This window comes from Lynx rufus, unplaced genomic scaffold, assembly GCF_022079265.1.
Source record: "Lynx rufus isolate CCGP_SWC_20201006 ecotype Redwood Valley unplaced genomic scaffold, mLynRuf1.p SCAF_21, whole genome shotgun sequence".
Lineage (NCBI taxonomy): Eukaryota > Metazoa > Chordata > Mammalia > Carnivora > Felidae > Lynx > Lynx rufus.
Window position 1 is genome coordinate 14104896 of NW_025814836.1, and position 15104 is coordinate 14119999.

A 15104-nucleotide genomic window follows, 5' to 3' on the forward strand; every position below is an offset into this window, starting at 1 on the left:
ATGTTTATTTATTCCACAGACCGAGGTGTGTAGAGTAAATAAATATGACTTTAAAAATTGCCTCAATATGTATTTACCCAGTAGGCTCATTTCTTGGGTAAATTACATGGATTTGGTAACCTTCCATGACATTTTCCCTTGATTCTAAACATACACAAACAAAGAATTTAAATGTCCGAAGTGTCTAAATAACCTAATTGAACTCGTGACACACACCAGGGAGAGCGGAAGACTGGATTGTGGAGGAAAAAGGCTAGGGTTGTTTGAGGGAGAAAATGAGGAGAACATTCGAAGCTCAGGGGCAAACCACGCTGATTGAGCATCACCAGCACTTGATAGGAGACTCTTGTTTTTACCTAAAGTGTTCTCTGAAAATAGAAAAATCATATTTATTACGTCTCGCCATCCACGCCCCTCTGTCCTCTCTCAGAAACGGACTTCCCCCCAAACCTCCACATTGACCCCAAAGCCAATGCTCCCATTTGCATTTCCTTTCGACAATCATAATTCTAAGATCCCCGGCACTGCCCATTCTCCTTAAAATTGAGGGTCTGAGCATATCAAAAAAGAGTTTTTATCACTGACAGAGAAATGTCCTCACCACATTTTCAAATGGGAACTCTGAGAACCAGTCAGAATAAGGGATGATCCTTGGAGGATTTTTCAACCCAATCAAGTTAGTGATGTTTTCATTTTGGAAATCATTTAAAATGACGGAGAGGTGTTTATTTATTATTATTATTATTATTATTATTATTATTATTATTATTTTTGCTTATGCTATTCAAGGAGACCTTTGGAGCCAAGTAGCTTGGTGTTTCTCTCCTTTTCTTTAAGAAAAAAATTGTTTTTAATGTTTATTTATTTTGAGAGAGAGTGTGTGAGCAGGCAAGGGTCAGAGAGAGAGGGAGACACAGAATTGAAGCAGGCTCCAGGCTCTGAGCTGTCAGCACAGAGCCTGACATGGGGCTCGAACTCATGGACCACGAGATCATGACCCGGGCCAATGTCAGACGCTCAACCGACTGAGCCACCCAGGCACCCCATCTTTTCTCTTCTCTTCTCTTCTCTTCTCTTCTCTTCTCTTCTCTTCTCTTTTTCCTTTTCTTCTCTTTTCTTTTTCCTTTTCTTTTCTTTACAACAACTACAAGTTCTGAAAAAGTTGTCCTCAACACCTCTATGCTGTGTATTGACTTTAATTTTAGGTAGATTATCATTTCTTCAGAGTAACATATTTAGAGAAGGGGGGAGAACCCATTCTCATTTCTGAACGGCATTTGCAGGATTCTTTTATTTGTATTTTTTAACTTTTAAAAAAAGTTTGTTGATGTATTTTGAGAGAGAGAGTGTGCACAAGTGAGTGTAAGCAGGGAAGGACAGAAAGAGAGAGAGAGAGACCCAATCTTTTGGGCCTTTGGCACCGCATTTCTTTCTACATTCCATAACATTGTCGCCCAACCAAATAGGTCCATATAGGGTAAACGCTAATTCCAAAACCCAAGGGAGTTTACTCTTTAAAAAATTATTTGAGAATAACTTGAAGATTTCTCAATATCCCTAGAGATCATTTGAGATACACCAGGGTGCCCTGCAATGTCTCCTGAGTACAGCTGTCCTAGGAAAAAAATAAAAAACAAAAACAAAAGGATTTTTAATAACTGGAGCCAATGCTTCCTGGGAAGAATTCCCTTTGGGTTCTATAGTTTAGCTTCAAATCCAAATTCCTCATCTGTGAACAGTTAGAACAATATGATTCATCCCAGGAGACTTAGAACTTGAATTCATTTCAAAGAAATGTACGGTTTAGAGTAGTGAAAACTATCCCACATTTGTACTAGGTAAATATCCCAGGAATAAAACAATCGTCTTCATTTTTTAGGTGCAACCCCCCCCCATCTTCATAATCACAACATAAAGTCAAAGTTGATGTCCCTGTCTTACAGATGGCAAAACCAAGGCTTAGAGACCCACATAACCGTCTCAAGGTCAACAGGCTAGTAGGGGAAGAGCTGGGATTTGAACTCAAATTCTTCTGATTCTAGCACAAGCTCATACTGATGTCTTATCTTCTGTCCTGGAAAGAACCACCACCTTGCTAGAGGCCTTCCCAAGAACCAGGGTGGAAATTGCTTTGGAGGCCCCGAGTTCTGTCTCCAGAAAGCATCTATTCGTGGAGGACACACTCAGTCGGCAGAGTTTTGTTAGTAATGTTTAAGACCACCGTCTGTTGTGAGGTGCTAAACATTTCCTCTCCTGGCTAAGACTTCTCTTCCAGGCTGTACGTCAAGTTCCCATAATTTAACAGCGAGCCTCCTTCACTGGGTTCTAATGACTTTGTCAAATAAATACCTCCGGTTGTTCCTAAAAAAAAAATAAAATAAAATAAATTGTTTCACTGGGAGAATATGGGAGATATAAATTTAACGGAATATGATTCTCTCCCTCCTTGTTAAGGGGGAAACATGTGATTAGAAATTTTTGGAAGGGCTCCGATGAGCGGATCGGTGGGTTGTCATGAGTAGCCTTTGGGGCCTAGACTTGCATCTTTCCTGAGAATAGGAGCAATTTTAGAGATTCTTCCCCGACTTTTTTTCCTTCTTTACACAGTTGGGAGCTTGTCTTTGCTTGTGAAGCCCTCACAAAGTTACAAAATCCTGCCGCCTGCCTCGTAACGTCGGAACGTACCTGGCGTGAACAAGAACGAACATACGGATAGCTCACGAGATTACAATTGCCTCTCTTGTCACTCGGCCGTGTGAGCTCGGGCCATTTTGGCGTGACTCCGTTGTTTGGACAGCCCCGTGGAGGTGCGGGCTGCTGAGCATTGTATTTCATCCACACATTTTCCCAGCAAGGTTGCTCTGCCATTTGAAAGGCAAGCAGGGTGGCCCGGGTCTCACATTTCCCCAGCAGGGCTCCACCTCTCTCCCAGGAGCTTCGGACTTGGAAATGTGTGGGGCCAGCAGCACACTTTGGGCTGCAGAGGCCCAGGGAGGGTGGGGTTTGGGGGCCATCACTGCTCTCTGGTAAGGATGGAGACCCAGGGCTGGCTACGACCTGGCTCCAATGAGAAGTGGCTCAGAGGAAGGGCTTGCAGGGGTGGGAGCAGCTGGGGCACGTGTGACCATCCAGTCTCGGCAAGGAGGACAGCGTTGGGTTTCTGTCATCTCAGAGTTCCGGGAGATTTTAGAGGAAGCGCTTCCAGAGGCTTCTATGGATCAAGGTTCTCATGTGTTCGCGCTCTACATCCTGGTAGGTGACTGCAGGGCACTGTTCACACTCCCCGTTTGCACACTCACAAACACAGGTGAAGGAGCCCATGGGATGTCTGCCTACTGACCTATCAGCATCCTAAGACCCGCCACGTTGGGGCGGCCTTGACACAGCTCTGGGCTATTCGCCAGCCATTTTGAAAGGGACCATCTACTCTTGTCTTCCCGTAATTGGGTGAATGATGGTAGCATATTATCTCAAATGAAGCGTTAGTGATTTTTACTGGGTTATTTTCAAATGATGAGTCTCACGAACTTGTTCCACAACGTCTGTTGTGTATGTCTCGCATTCACGTGCTCGTTAGTGTTGGGGGCCTTCTTTCGGAATGCCGACTATGGCGCACGATGGGAGCAGGGCACGGGATTTGGAGTTGGACGTCTTCCCAAGTTTTGTCCTCAGTGAGCCTCTCTGTTCTCCTCAACAGAACGGGGGTGAGGGTTTTTTAGGAGAACCTGAAAAGTGTATGTCATAATCCAGGCACGTGGGGCCCTCCAGCAAGAGTGAGCCTCTGAGTTTCTTGTCATACGTGCTTTTGAAACAGGACTGTCCGTAGAAGGCACCTAGCAGGGCTGTAAAGCCAAAGAAAGCATCAAAATGCTTATCCTTAGCGATCCCTTTAGAGAAGAGAGAATACAGTTCCTTAACCTTTGTGCAGAACAGAAAGTCCTTGGATTTGCCCTTAGGGCATTGTCAAAGGAGGAGTTCGGCCTCCTTGCTGCCGTCCCAAGTCACAGAACCCCCCGTAGCTGTGGTTGTTCCCTCTGCAACACCCCCATAGACAGCTGAATAAAGCATTAGTCTCCAGAAACTCCATCTCGAGGCATGACTTTGCCAGAAGCCATGCATGCATTCACACATTCACTCGGGCACTGCGCCGGGCCGTGGGAACGTGACGGCCGGCCAGACAGACAGGATGCCTGCACTGGGTGGGAGAGATGGGAAGGAATGAGATGTAAAACAAATAAAATAAACCATGTACTTGGATTCTGTTGGCGGCTGAGAACAAAACCTAGTAGAGGATAATGCGGTGGCTGGATGAGAGAAGGAAAAAAAACTGGCTTCAGATGAGGAGGCCAAATTAGGCTTTGCTGGAGAGGGGACACTGAAGTTGCCAGCTGGAGGGTGTCAAGGTCCCCGCGGATCTGTGTGAGGGGAAAGAGCATTCCAGATGGCGGGAACAGCACCGGTAAAGACCCTGAGGAGGAGACGAGCTAGCTACTTCTTAGGACCGAAAGAGAGGAAGAGCGGGGCTTGAATTGAGAGCCGGGTTGGTTTTGTGGGTTGCTGTTCCAGCTGAGCAAATAAACTAGACGGAGGACGTATTTCCCCTTCCTTGTTCTGGGTGGTGAGTTAGACTTAGAAAAATAAGGGCAAGTTCTGGCTCCTTGTTTTATGTTTCGTCTCCACACAAGCTTTTTTTTTGAAAGTTTCCTTTTTTACAATTTTTTAAAATTAAAAAAAAATTAATGTTTATTTTTTTTTCAGAGAGAGAGAGAGAGAGAGAGAGAGAGAGTGAACAGGGGGAGGGGGGAGAGAAGGAGAGGGAGACACAGAATCCGAAGCAGGCTCCAGGCTCTGAGCTGTCAGCACGGAGCCCGACGCGGGGCTCGAACCCATGAGCCGCGAGATCGTGACCTAAGCCAAGGTCAGAAGCTTAACTGACTGAGCCACCCCGGCACCCCTCCAATTTTTAAAAAATGAATTTGTTATAAAGAGAGTCACCACAGATGCTGCCTATTATAAAAAGAGTTTGAATCGGTGAGAATGGGTTAGTCTGAAGGCAAGCTGGCCCGGATCTAAACACCGACTTAGCCACTTGGTAGATGTGTGTTCTCAGTTAAGGTATGACATCTCTCCGGGCCTCCATTTCTTCTTGAAAACAGACTCAAGACTTAAACACCAAGGTGAAGATTGCGGTGCCTTCAAGGATCTACCGGTTTGGAAGGACTAAGCACACTGTTCAAGTCCATGTGATGATACCACCATATCGAAGACCCTCCCGGCCAATGTCGGCCGCCCACTGCAGTGATCACATTCAGTGAAAAGCGTGTCTAATGAGATCGGGACGGAAGCACTTGTTCCAAGAAGAGGAAGAGTAAAAGTTAAACAAAACAGAGCCATTGACTGAAAAACCGTCTGAAGTGGACGGAACCTTCCCCGCAAGGATATGGCCTTACTGCCAGGATCAACTTCTCACGTGGGGACCATGATAAGAGTTGTGTCTGTGCCACGACAGACATTGAATTTCACACCGGATTACCATAATTTTCCTCTGAGATACGTCACCACCGGTACTGACCCGCGAACTTGTTTCAAAACATAGCTAATGCTTCAACGTGCCTTCTCTTGAGTTTCGTCTTCGCATCGAAATGGCGATGTGATAGAAAGAAGTTCCTAAGCACGTGATGATGCCACAGTTTCAGCGGAAGGTATGTTGAGCTCTTGGAAGCACCATCAGTCTCAGGAGATGGAGGAAGTAGTTGGAAAGAGGAATATAGTCAGAAGGATCGTGATTCATGCTTCTCGACCATGTTCTCTGTAGATGGGACACCTACGTGTATCTCATTACGATGCTTGCCTTACGATGGGGGCAAACTTCCCTTACACACATGTGAAACTACGAAAAAATTCTCTGAATTACAGCTGTACAGTTCGAGCTCTGCGTTTTCTTTCCCTCTGACTGCCCAAGTACGTATGGATCCCAAACACACGGCGGGTTCGGCTTCCAAATACTGGGCATTTAGAAGAAAGGTAAATGGAGGCACACACCCGTCTGTGCGCATAAGAAACACCTAATTCGCTACTCCTCTTACAAAGGGGGAAGCAGGTTCCTCCACAAGTCATTCTTCTCCCTCTTCTATTTGATACACCCTTGGCTCTTTTGTCAGGTCAGACCATCTCCAGCCGCCTCGTGACTGAAAAAAGCTTACAAATGGGTTTTCGGTCACCGCTCCACGAAGCTGGTTGACAGGGCTCCACGAAATCCTTCTGGAGGGAGGCAGGCTTTTAACTTGATTGATGAAATTATATCTAAATCTAGTAGATTTGGGACTTCAAAGGCATTTTTCCCCACTTAGGGCATCCCGGATGAAGGAAGTATGCTGTTTGTACCGAACTCACAGGCTCAAGTGGTTCGCAAATTGACCCCTTTGTAATAGGTTAAAGGTTTCTTGCTAGATAACGGGGGTTCATTTTGATTAATTATGTCAGGGAATTAATGTATGATTACTAACTTTTAGCAGACCCTGCTCCTTCTGACCCCGGGCTGCTCGTTTGTGTGGCTGGTTGTAATTTTCGACCGATGGGTTAGGAGGGGGTCACTGTGTGGTCAGCATATTTTAAACAAAGGGAGAAAAAGAGAAACAGAGGCTTCCAAATGGAGTGGACACTGCAGTTCAAGGCCTTGACAGGGGAGAGCTGCTCAGCGTTTTAACAGTAAGCTTTTATATATTTACTCTTGCTAATAAAAGATGGCTCACCAGAGTGGAGAGTAACCTCGACTGATTTGGAGAATCATTTAACAGCTAAATGTTAGCCCGTAAATTTCACTTCGTACCAGTTCCAACGGCCCAGGACCTCGCTGAAGATTAAAACTGGCAAAGTGTTGACTTTCGGCTTTCGATAGGTCAAGAGAGTCAGAATGGAGGAACGTTGTTAACAGTGAGGTTTTCTGGTAGCCGGTGTGTGGTTGAAACAGTTATTCTCAGACTAAATGCTAGATACTTCAAAGAAACGTAATGGAGAATCAGCTGATGATACCTCACATCAAATTAATTTTATACCGTTTGGTCTCCATCACTTATGTGATGCAGCTTCTCCTAATTGGAATGATTACATTCTTTGATGTGAACTGAGAACCTCATGGCTCATGTTCAACTCCAAACGATCAGTTCAAAATGGCCAGTGACCTCTGAGATGAGACTAGTTGTTTTTTTTCTTTCTTTCTTTCTTTCTTTCTTTCTTTCTTTCTTTCTTTCTTTCTTTCTTTCTTTTTTTTCCTGGCAGTTTTGTCTCCCTGAAAGGAAGCATATTTACCAGGAGAATCAGGTCCTTGGGATTTTGAGAAAGATGAGAACTCTCCATTCGTCTACTTGGCATTCAACTTTGAGGGTTCTGTCTACAACATGCTATGGATGTTATGTTGTCAATTGTTTTCCAACTGCGACCTTGTGGAAACATAATTATTAGGCTCAGAGGGGGAAAAAAAAAGGCAGGCCAAGGAGAAAGAGGAGACCTTTAGAGGAGAAGCAGGGGTGCCCAGGGGGATATTATCAAGACAATGCGGGAAGCGTAATTACAAACAAGGGTTGGGCACAGCATCGGGATGAGGAAGGAGGACCAGGCTCTTTGGTTTTGGAGCAAACGCTGTGTATTAAAGGACTTAACAACAGAGATGTAAAGGAAAAAAAAAAAGATCGGAAAAAAAAAGAGAAATTGTTACAAATGGAAGGTGTTACTTAGACACTGGATTAAACTTTTGAACATTATCAAACACCCTTTCTGTAAGGTTATTCAGCAATAAATTGTTGCTTTAGCGTTCAGATTTAGTTAGCTCTGTTCAGAAGGATCTTGGAAAGGCCCTGGAAATGCTTACAATTGCTGATCACCCGTAGTCTTTATGGACAACATAATCACAATTACTGTATTTCAAACAAGGCCCTTTCAAAAATTAGAGGTGTTGATGACTTTAATGGGGACATAGACCATTTGTCTCTTCCATTATTGCAATTACTGTCTGGCTTGGTATCTTCTCCCTGACAGTGGCTAATGCTGTATACTTCAAAGGAAGATATAAACCCCCAATAATGCACGTATGGGCCTGTTCACATCTAGCTATTCATCTCCCCACTCTGTTTCCTCACCTCCCTGACACAGGCACATTTGCACCATTCTGAGCACGGGGCTCTAGTGAGGAAGGGTGAGTGCGTACTTGTGTTCCAGGGAAGGAAATAGACAGCAGCACAGGGACAGAGGGAAGAGGCCATAGGAGCAAGGGGTGTAGGGCTGGAGGGATGTAGAAAGGGTACCTCACCCAGTTTGCCCACTGACACAGAGATGCCCTCATAACATGTAGAGATCTAGGGAAAAAATATTCCTTGGATACACCTTGTAGTATTTGGGGGGGGGGCTTTGAAACACAAATCTATTTAAATAACTATCTTTTAATCTCTCACTTTCCCTTTCTCGTTGTTGTACAGAGTTGGAAATATTGATCACATATATTATATGATATATATCTGTATCTCCAAATATGTTCACATTCGATATATACATAGGTATAGATATATGTAGATATATGCATCTCGTAAATATCCTAAATGTATATATGATATATAAATCTATCTCCTGTGTTTCTAAATCTCCAAATGGTTTTCTTCTTGAGTCCCAGATCACACGACTTTGAACTAAGTTGACTTTGATTGTACTGTAGAAGCTATAATGGTTTTAATCCTATATCAATTTTAAGTAATGAAACTTAGCACGAACTAGTTTATTCACACATGATCAAAAAGGTAGTGCTATCTAAGGTAAGGACTCTGTAAGACCAAGTGTCTGTAAAACTTTGTGCCCATTTTCATTCTGGTTTTCTGGAGAAGATAAGTGTTGAGCCCCAAGTGCAGACCGTCAGGAGTCTGACTACTCATAGCCTTTCTTTTCCCCAGATCAGTCCTGTTACAGCTAGATTTTAACATAATGTTGTTTCCCGGATGGTCTGAGGCCCTCATGCAGGATCCAGGGTTTCACAGTGAAAATCGAAAGTGTAACAGGAAGAAAAAAAACATTAGAAAGGAAAGAGAACTAATAATGAGCATAAAAGATTTAAAATGCTCTTTTAGGGGCGCCGGGGTGGCGCAGTCGGTTGAGCGTCCGACTTCGGCTCAGGTCATGATCTCACGGTCCATGAGTTCGAGCCCCGCGTCGGGCTCTGTGCTGACCACTCAGAGCCTGGAGCCTGTTTCCGATTCTGTGTCTCCCTCTCTCTCTGCCCCTCCCCCGTTCATGCTCTGTCTCTCTCTGTCCCAAAAATAAATAAACGTTGAAAAAAAAAATTAAAAAAAAATAAAATGCTCTTTTAGCCGGGTTAACTGATTTCGTCATTGTGAAATTCACAAAAGGGAACAATTTATGTATGTATGTATGTATGTATGTATTTATGTTTATTTATTTTTGAGAGAGACAGAGATAGAATGCAAGTGGGTTAGGGGCAGAGAGAAGGAGACAGAATCCAAAGCAGGCTCCAGGCTCTGAGCTGTCAGCACAGAGCCCAACGCGGGGCTTGGACTCACAAGCTGTGAGATCATGACCTGAGCCGAAGTCGGACGCCCAACCGACTGAGCCACCCAGGTGCCCCTAAAGCCAACAATGTAACGTTGATGTCCGCTTCCACAGCATGAGCTGGAGTCGATTCATGTTCCCTCCGATGAACAAGCTGATGAATTTATTGTTTAGATTTTGGTTAATGTCTCCATCCATTAGCCCTCAAGGCGAGATTTATGTTATACAGGTACCCTCGAGTAAGCCAAAGAAAAAGGATCCAGTTAGATACGGGAGCTACATAGTGTAACTCATCATCTCAGTCTGCCTGGGTCTGAAGGGGTTCTTGGAAGAGGGGGCTTTCTGTTTTAAAACCGGTTAAGACCCAGGCAAACCAGATCATATCAAGTCACCCTCAATGGATAGGGGAGTGCCTTTTCAGGAGCCAATTCCTTTCCCCGCCCCCCCCCAAATTTTATTTAAATTCTACTCGGTTAACATATAGTGTAATATTGGTGTATTGGTAGCAGGAGTAGAATTTAGCGATTCATCCCTTACATATAACAAACACCCAGTGTTCATCACAAGTGCCCTCCTTAATACCGGCCACCCATTGTGCCCATGCCCCACCCACCTCCCACTATCAACCCTGTTTGTTCTCTATCGATAACAGTCTCTTATGCTTTGTTTCCCCTCTCTTTTTTTTTCCTTCTCTTATTTTCATGTGTTTTGTTTCTTAACTTCCACAGATGAGTGAAATCAGATGGTATTTGTTTTTCTCTGACTTATTTCACTCTGCACAATACATTCTAGCTCCATTCACATCATTGCAAATGGCAAGATTTCATTCTTTTTGACAGCTGAGTAATATTCCATTGTGTGTGTGTGCGTGTGTGTATACACTGTGTGTGTGTGTATATATACATATATATATACATATATATACATATATATATATATGTATATATATATACACTGTTGATAATGCTGCTATAAACATTGGGGTGCATGTACCCCTTTGAATCTGTATTTGTGCATCCTTTGGGTAAATACCTAGTAGTACAATGATTGGGTCATAGGGTAGTTCTATTTTTACTTTTCGAGGAACTTCCTCTGTTTTCCAGAGTGTCTGCACCCGTTTGCATGCCCACCAACAGTGTAGGAGGGTTCCTGCAGGTGCCAATTCCTAATGCTATGGAAATTGGGTCCTTGCGTTGAAAGGCCTGAAATGATTGCCATAGATTAGATATATTCTACCTTCAAAGTAGCTTCCAAATATTAAAGATGATATGGAACCAGGCACGTCATAGATAATGTTCATTTACTCTGCTGTCTTATATCCTATGGTTGGGCAAACAAAAACAAATTATTTACCTATTAGTTGAACTATTTTATTTAATTTTTTAAACCCGAGATGGCTCAATAAACTGTAATAATTCTCACAACCAAAATTAAACGATGTATCCCATGTTATGAACCATTTGCAAACCTATTCTTTAGGTTGGCTTCTCAGATGGTTTTCATCTCTCGGAACAGTCACAAACAAGGCAACCTTTTAAAACGTAAAGTACGATATAGGTCTGCAATGAAATTTAAAAGAGACTTTTCAATATCCAATATTTTGGATCTTTTTTTTTAAGTTCAGAGGTGACTTTCAACAGAACTTCAAAACCAAATGGGAGAACAATGACCATAGAACTGTTCTTTTTCATCATGAGCAAAATCTATCACACATGTTCTTTCAAGTAAAGTTTATTAGAAAGAAACAGCTACTAGAGAACCACATGTTAACTCTGACTTGGCAAGGTCAGGCCAGGGCAATAAACCCTTGAACCTTACAAATATGCAAAGCTGACATAAATAACAAATTAAACCCAGCCAGGTATAACACTTTGGCCAGTTGGATGTGAGGCAGATACCAATTCCCAGAACAAGAGCCTGTTGATTTGTAAGGAAAACCCGGTCTTACCCTCTTTGTTCGCTGCCCATTAGTTTTGCATCTGGGGGTCACTCTGCTCCTTCCTGCTGAGGTAAAACCTAATAAAAATGATTCTGCTATGTTTTCTGCCAGCAGCTCCATGTTCCAGCTCATGGCTTGTTGGTATGGTACATCGGACTAACAATGTAGCATGTTTTTATGAAGGAACAGAGGGTCTTGGGTGGGATTGACATGGCGCTTCGGAATTTTAAAATCATTTCTAAATGATGGCGTCGGGGATGTTCTCCAGGAAGAAAGTGAGCGCTGTGGTAACTGCAGAATCAGCACCATGGTTGAAGGGATGCTCTTTGATTTAACCCGGTTTAGAAACAGGAATAAGCAGCTGTGAAAAAGAAAACAAAAAAACCAAACCAAACCAAACAAAAACCAAAAAAAACCAAATAACAACAACAACAAAAAACCCAACCCTATATTTTGTGTCGAGGAGAAGACATCTTTGCCTATTCTCTACGATAAAGTTTATTAAAGGCATTCAGAAGCTAGGGAACTGGAAGAAGGAAGGAGGAAATCTCGAATATTGTTTATAATTTACAGCAGAAAGTATCAATGGTGTGGCAGTCACTGGTGTGACAGACACATTTTTGTTCATTGAACACATACTTTTTGCTTACTGAGCAACGTAGCCATTTCTAAGATCATAATGATGCCCAACGTTAAGTTATCCTTCCACCGATCTTCTTAAGGAACGTAGGTTTTGACAGAGCTAATCTATAATGTATTTAATTAAGCAAACACAGCCTGTCAAGCTCAATGAGTTGGAATTCAGGGCTTTTAAATTTTCTTTGAGTTTTTTTGTTTGTTTTTGCCATAGGGTGTGACTCTCTACTTCCTACAAGCACGGTTGGTGATATACCAGGGCCTGTCAGTGTGAAACAGCCCTTTGGAGTAATACTGTCGACAGAGAAAAATGTTCTTTGGTAGCCATATTAGAAATGGCCCGTGATAGTGATTCTCTTGTGTCTTTGCCAGTAGGGAACCATAGATGGTTGACATGGAACTCTTTCTTGGCAGGGAAACCATTTGACTGTATGTTGGGTTCAGTTTGCGTGTCGATATCCTATCACATTTTTGAATTTTGAAATTTGAGAATTACCTGTGGAACAGGAAGTGGGTTTGTAGGTCACTGATGACATTCTTAAGCTTGAATATCTTTACAATTTCGATTTGACATATTTTAACCAATTTCTAGTTTGTTGAATCTCTTTGCCTTTTTTAAAACGTTTATTCGTTTGTTTTGAGAGAGAGAGAGAGAAAGAGAAAGAGAGAGAGAGAGAGAGAGAGAGAGAGCAAGTGGGGGAGAGGCAGAGAGGGAGACAGTCCCAAGCAGGCTCCATGTTCATTGAGGAACCTGATGCGGGGCTCGATCCCACAAATTGTGAGATCGTGATCTGAGCCGAAATCAAGAGTCGATCGATCGCTCAACCACCCAGGCGCCCCTCGCTTTACCATTTGGAGTGCAAATTTACACAGCACCATGACGACCTAAATGAAATCTCATCCAATACCTGAGGTAAATTCGGAAACAGATTTTTCCTAAAACACCGAGGACTGCAGACCTCATTGTGGAAACTCAGGTGATAGATGGATTGAGAATTTTCTCTGCTGTGCCAACTCAGTTGTAATGAGGTGGTGTACTCTTTTAGCTTTAGGAGAGAGAAAAAGCAAGTGTGGGTTTTTTTGTGTTTTTTTTTTTTTTTTTTTTCGCAATTGGCCCAATTTAAGGACAGGACGTTTGGCAGAGGAGCTTGAGGGGGGTGAACACCGTTTTGTAATACTATAACATCGAAATACCAATAATGAGCAAACAGTATGGGGTGAAGCCTGTCGAGAATTTCAGACAAGTGGATGACAACAAATGATATTCCACTGCCATCTTTTCTGGTTCCCATATCTCCCTTTTATTTTATTTTATTTTATTTTTATTTTTTTTTTTTAAATTTTTTTTTTCAACGTTTATTTATTTTTGGGACAGAGAGAGACAGAGCATGAACGGGGGAGGGGCAGAGAGAGGGAGACACAGAATCGGAAACAGGCTCCAGGCTCCGAGCCATCAGCCCAGAGCCTGACGCGGGGCTCGAACTCACGGAGTGTGAGATCGTGACCTGGCTGAAGTCGGACGCTTAACCGACTGCGCCACCCAGGCGCCCCATCTCCCTTTTATTTTAAAAAAGCACACACACACACACACATATATGTTGATGTACATGAAAGCACCTACGAAGCTGCTCCACCACTGACCTAGACAAAAGTGTAAATCTGGTCTCTGCTCCATTTTTTTGAATTTTATACAAGTCACTCCTTGGTAGCACAGAAAAATAATGAACCAATTGTATGAAATTCTGGCCCATCCAATTCTCCGTCCGGCTCATTTTTAATATCTTTTATGCTCTTGATCGAGCCAAGTGAGTTGCATTTTACGATCAGCCGTCTAGTTTACATTCCTCACGAAGACCAAGGTCTCTTACTGGCAGACCAAATTCTGCCTCTGTTCTTCTCTGATTGGTTGACACAGTTATTTTAACATCTGTGGGTTTTCAAAAAAAATTTTTTTAATGCATTTCAGTGGTGAGAGTATAAGCATTCCAGTTTGCTATTAGCCTCTCCCCTTCTCCATTATCTTCTCCCTGGCCCAGGCCACACAACGGATGTTACCACCCCAACCTCAGCCGGTTGAGATTTTCTGACTTGGTGCACACCATCGAGCTGGCCTCCCATCCTCAGGTCTGGTGTAGAGGATTTAATCCACCAATCCAACCTTGACCCAGCTGGGATTCTTGCCTCTGGGAAGACTGGACACCTGACACGTTTTTCCTTTTGTACGTCAAGTTAATCGCAAGGTATTTTGGCACAAATCGAATAACCTTGCTCCGTGTCTCTTTGCTGATTCTGTGGGTGGGAGCTGATTAGAAAGAATGAAGCAATTAACAGGGTCTTGCACAGGAAGTTGAATCATACGCGTATTACTACCTTATTTATTTTTGGATTCTTGTGGATCTAAGGCTGTTGGCTATAAATCTCAAGGACTAAAGGATTAAGATGTGTAGGTAATATATATATATATATATATATATATATATATATATATGTTACTTTTGTCGACTCGTCTTTGGCCCCAGGGCACGTACCCTTGAATTGTATTAAATATTATACACAAATGTTTATTTAAAGTTCTTTCAACTGACAGGTTATTAAATGCCAGATCAAATGACAAGAAAGTTTAACATAAAACTTGTTATTGGGTGAGTAAGTGTGGGATATGTTGATTCCTGTACAAACAAACAGACATGGAAATATTCTCAACTCCATTTAACCTGATGAACAGTGATTCCAATGAAGAAAAAAGGAGGGACGCGATTTTTTTTTTTTTCAGCCATCCAAGGGCAATCAGTGCTGGCAGAAGTTCACATGCTTATGAATATACCGAGACGGTGAAAAGGAATAATTTTTATAACAGATGTTTAGCCACTACTTTAGGGTGGTTGCTTTAGTGTGTAACCCGAGTCACTCACCTCAGACCTCAGGGTAGTCTGAAGTTCAGCGTGGACATTTAGAACAAAATGGCAACAAAAAGAGCAAT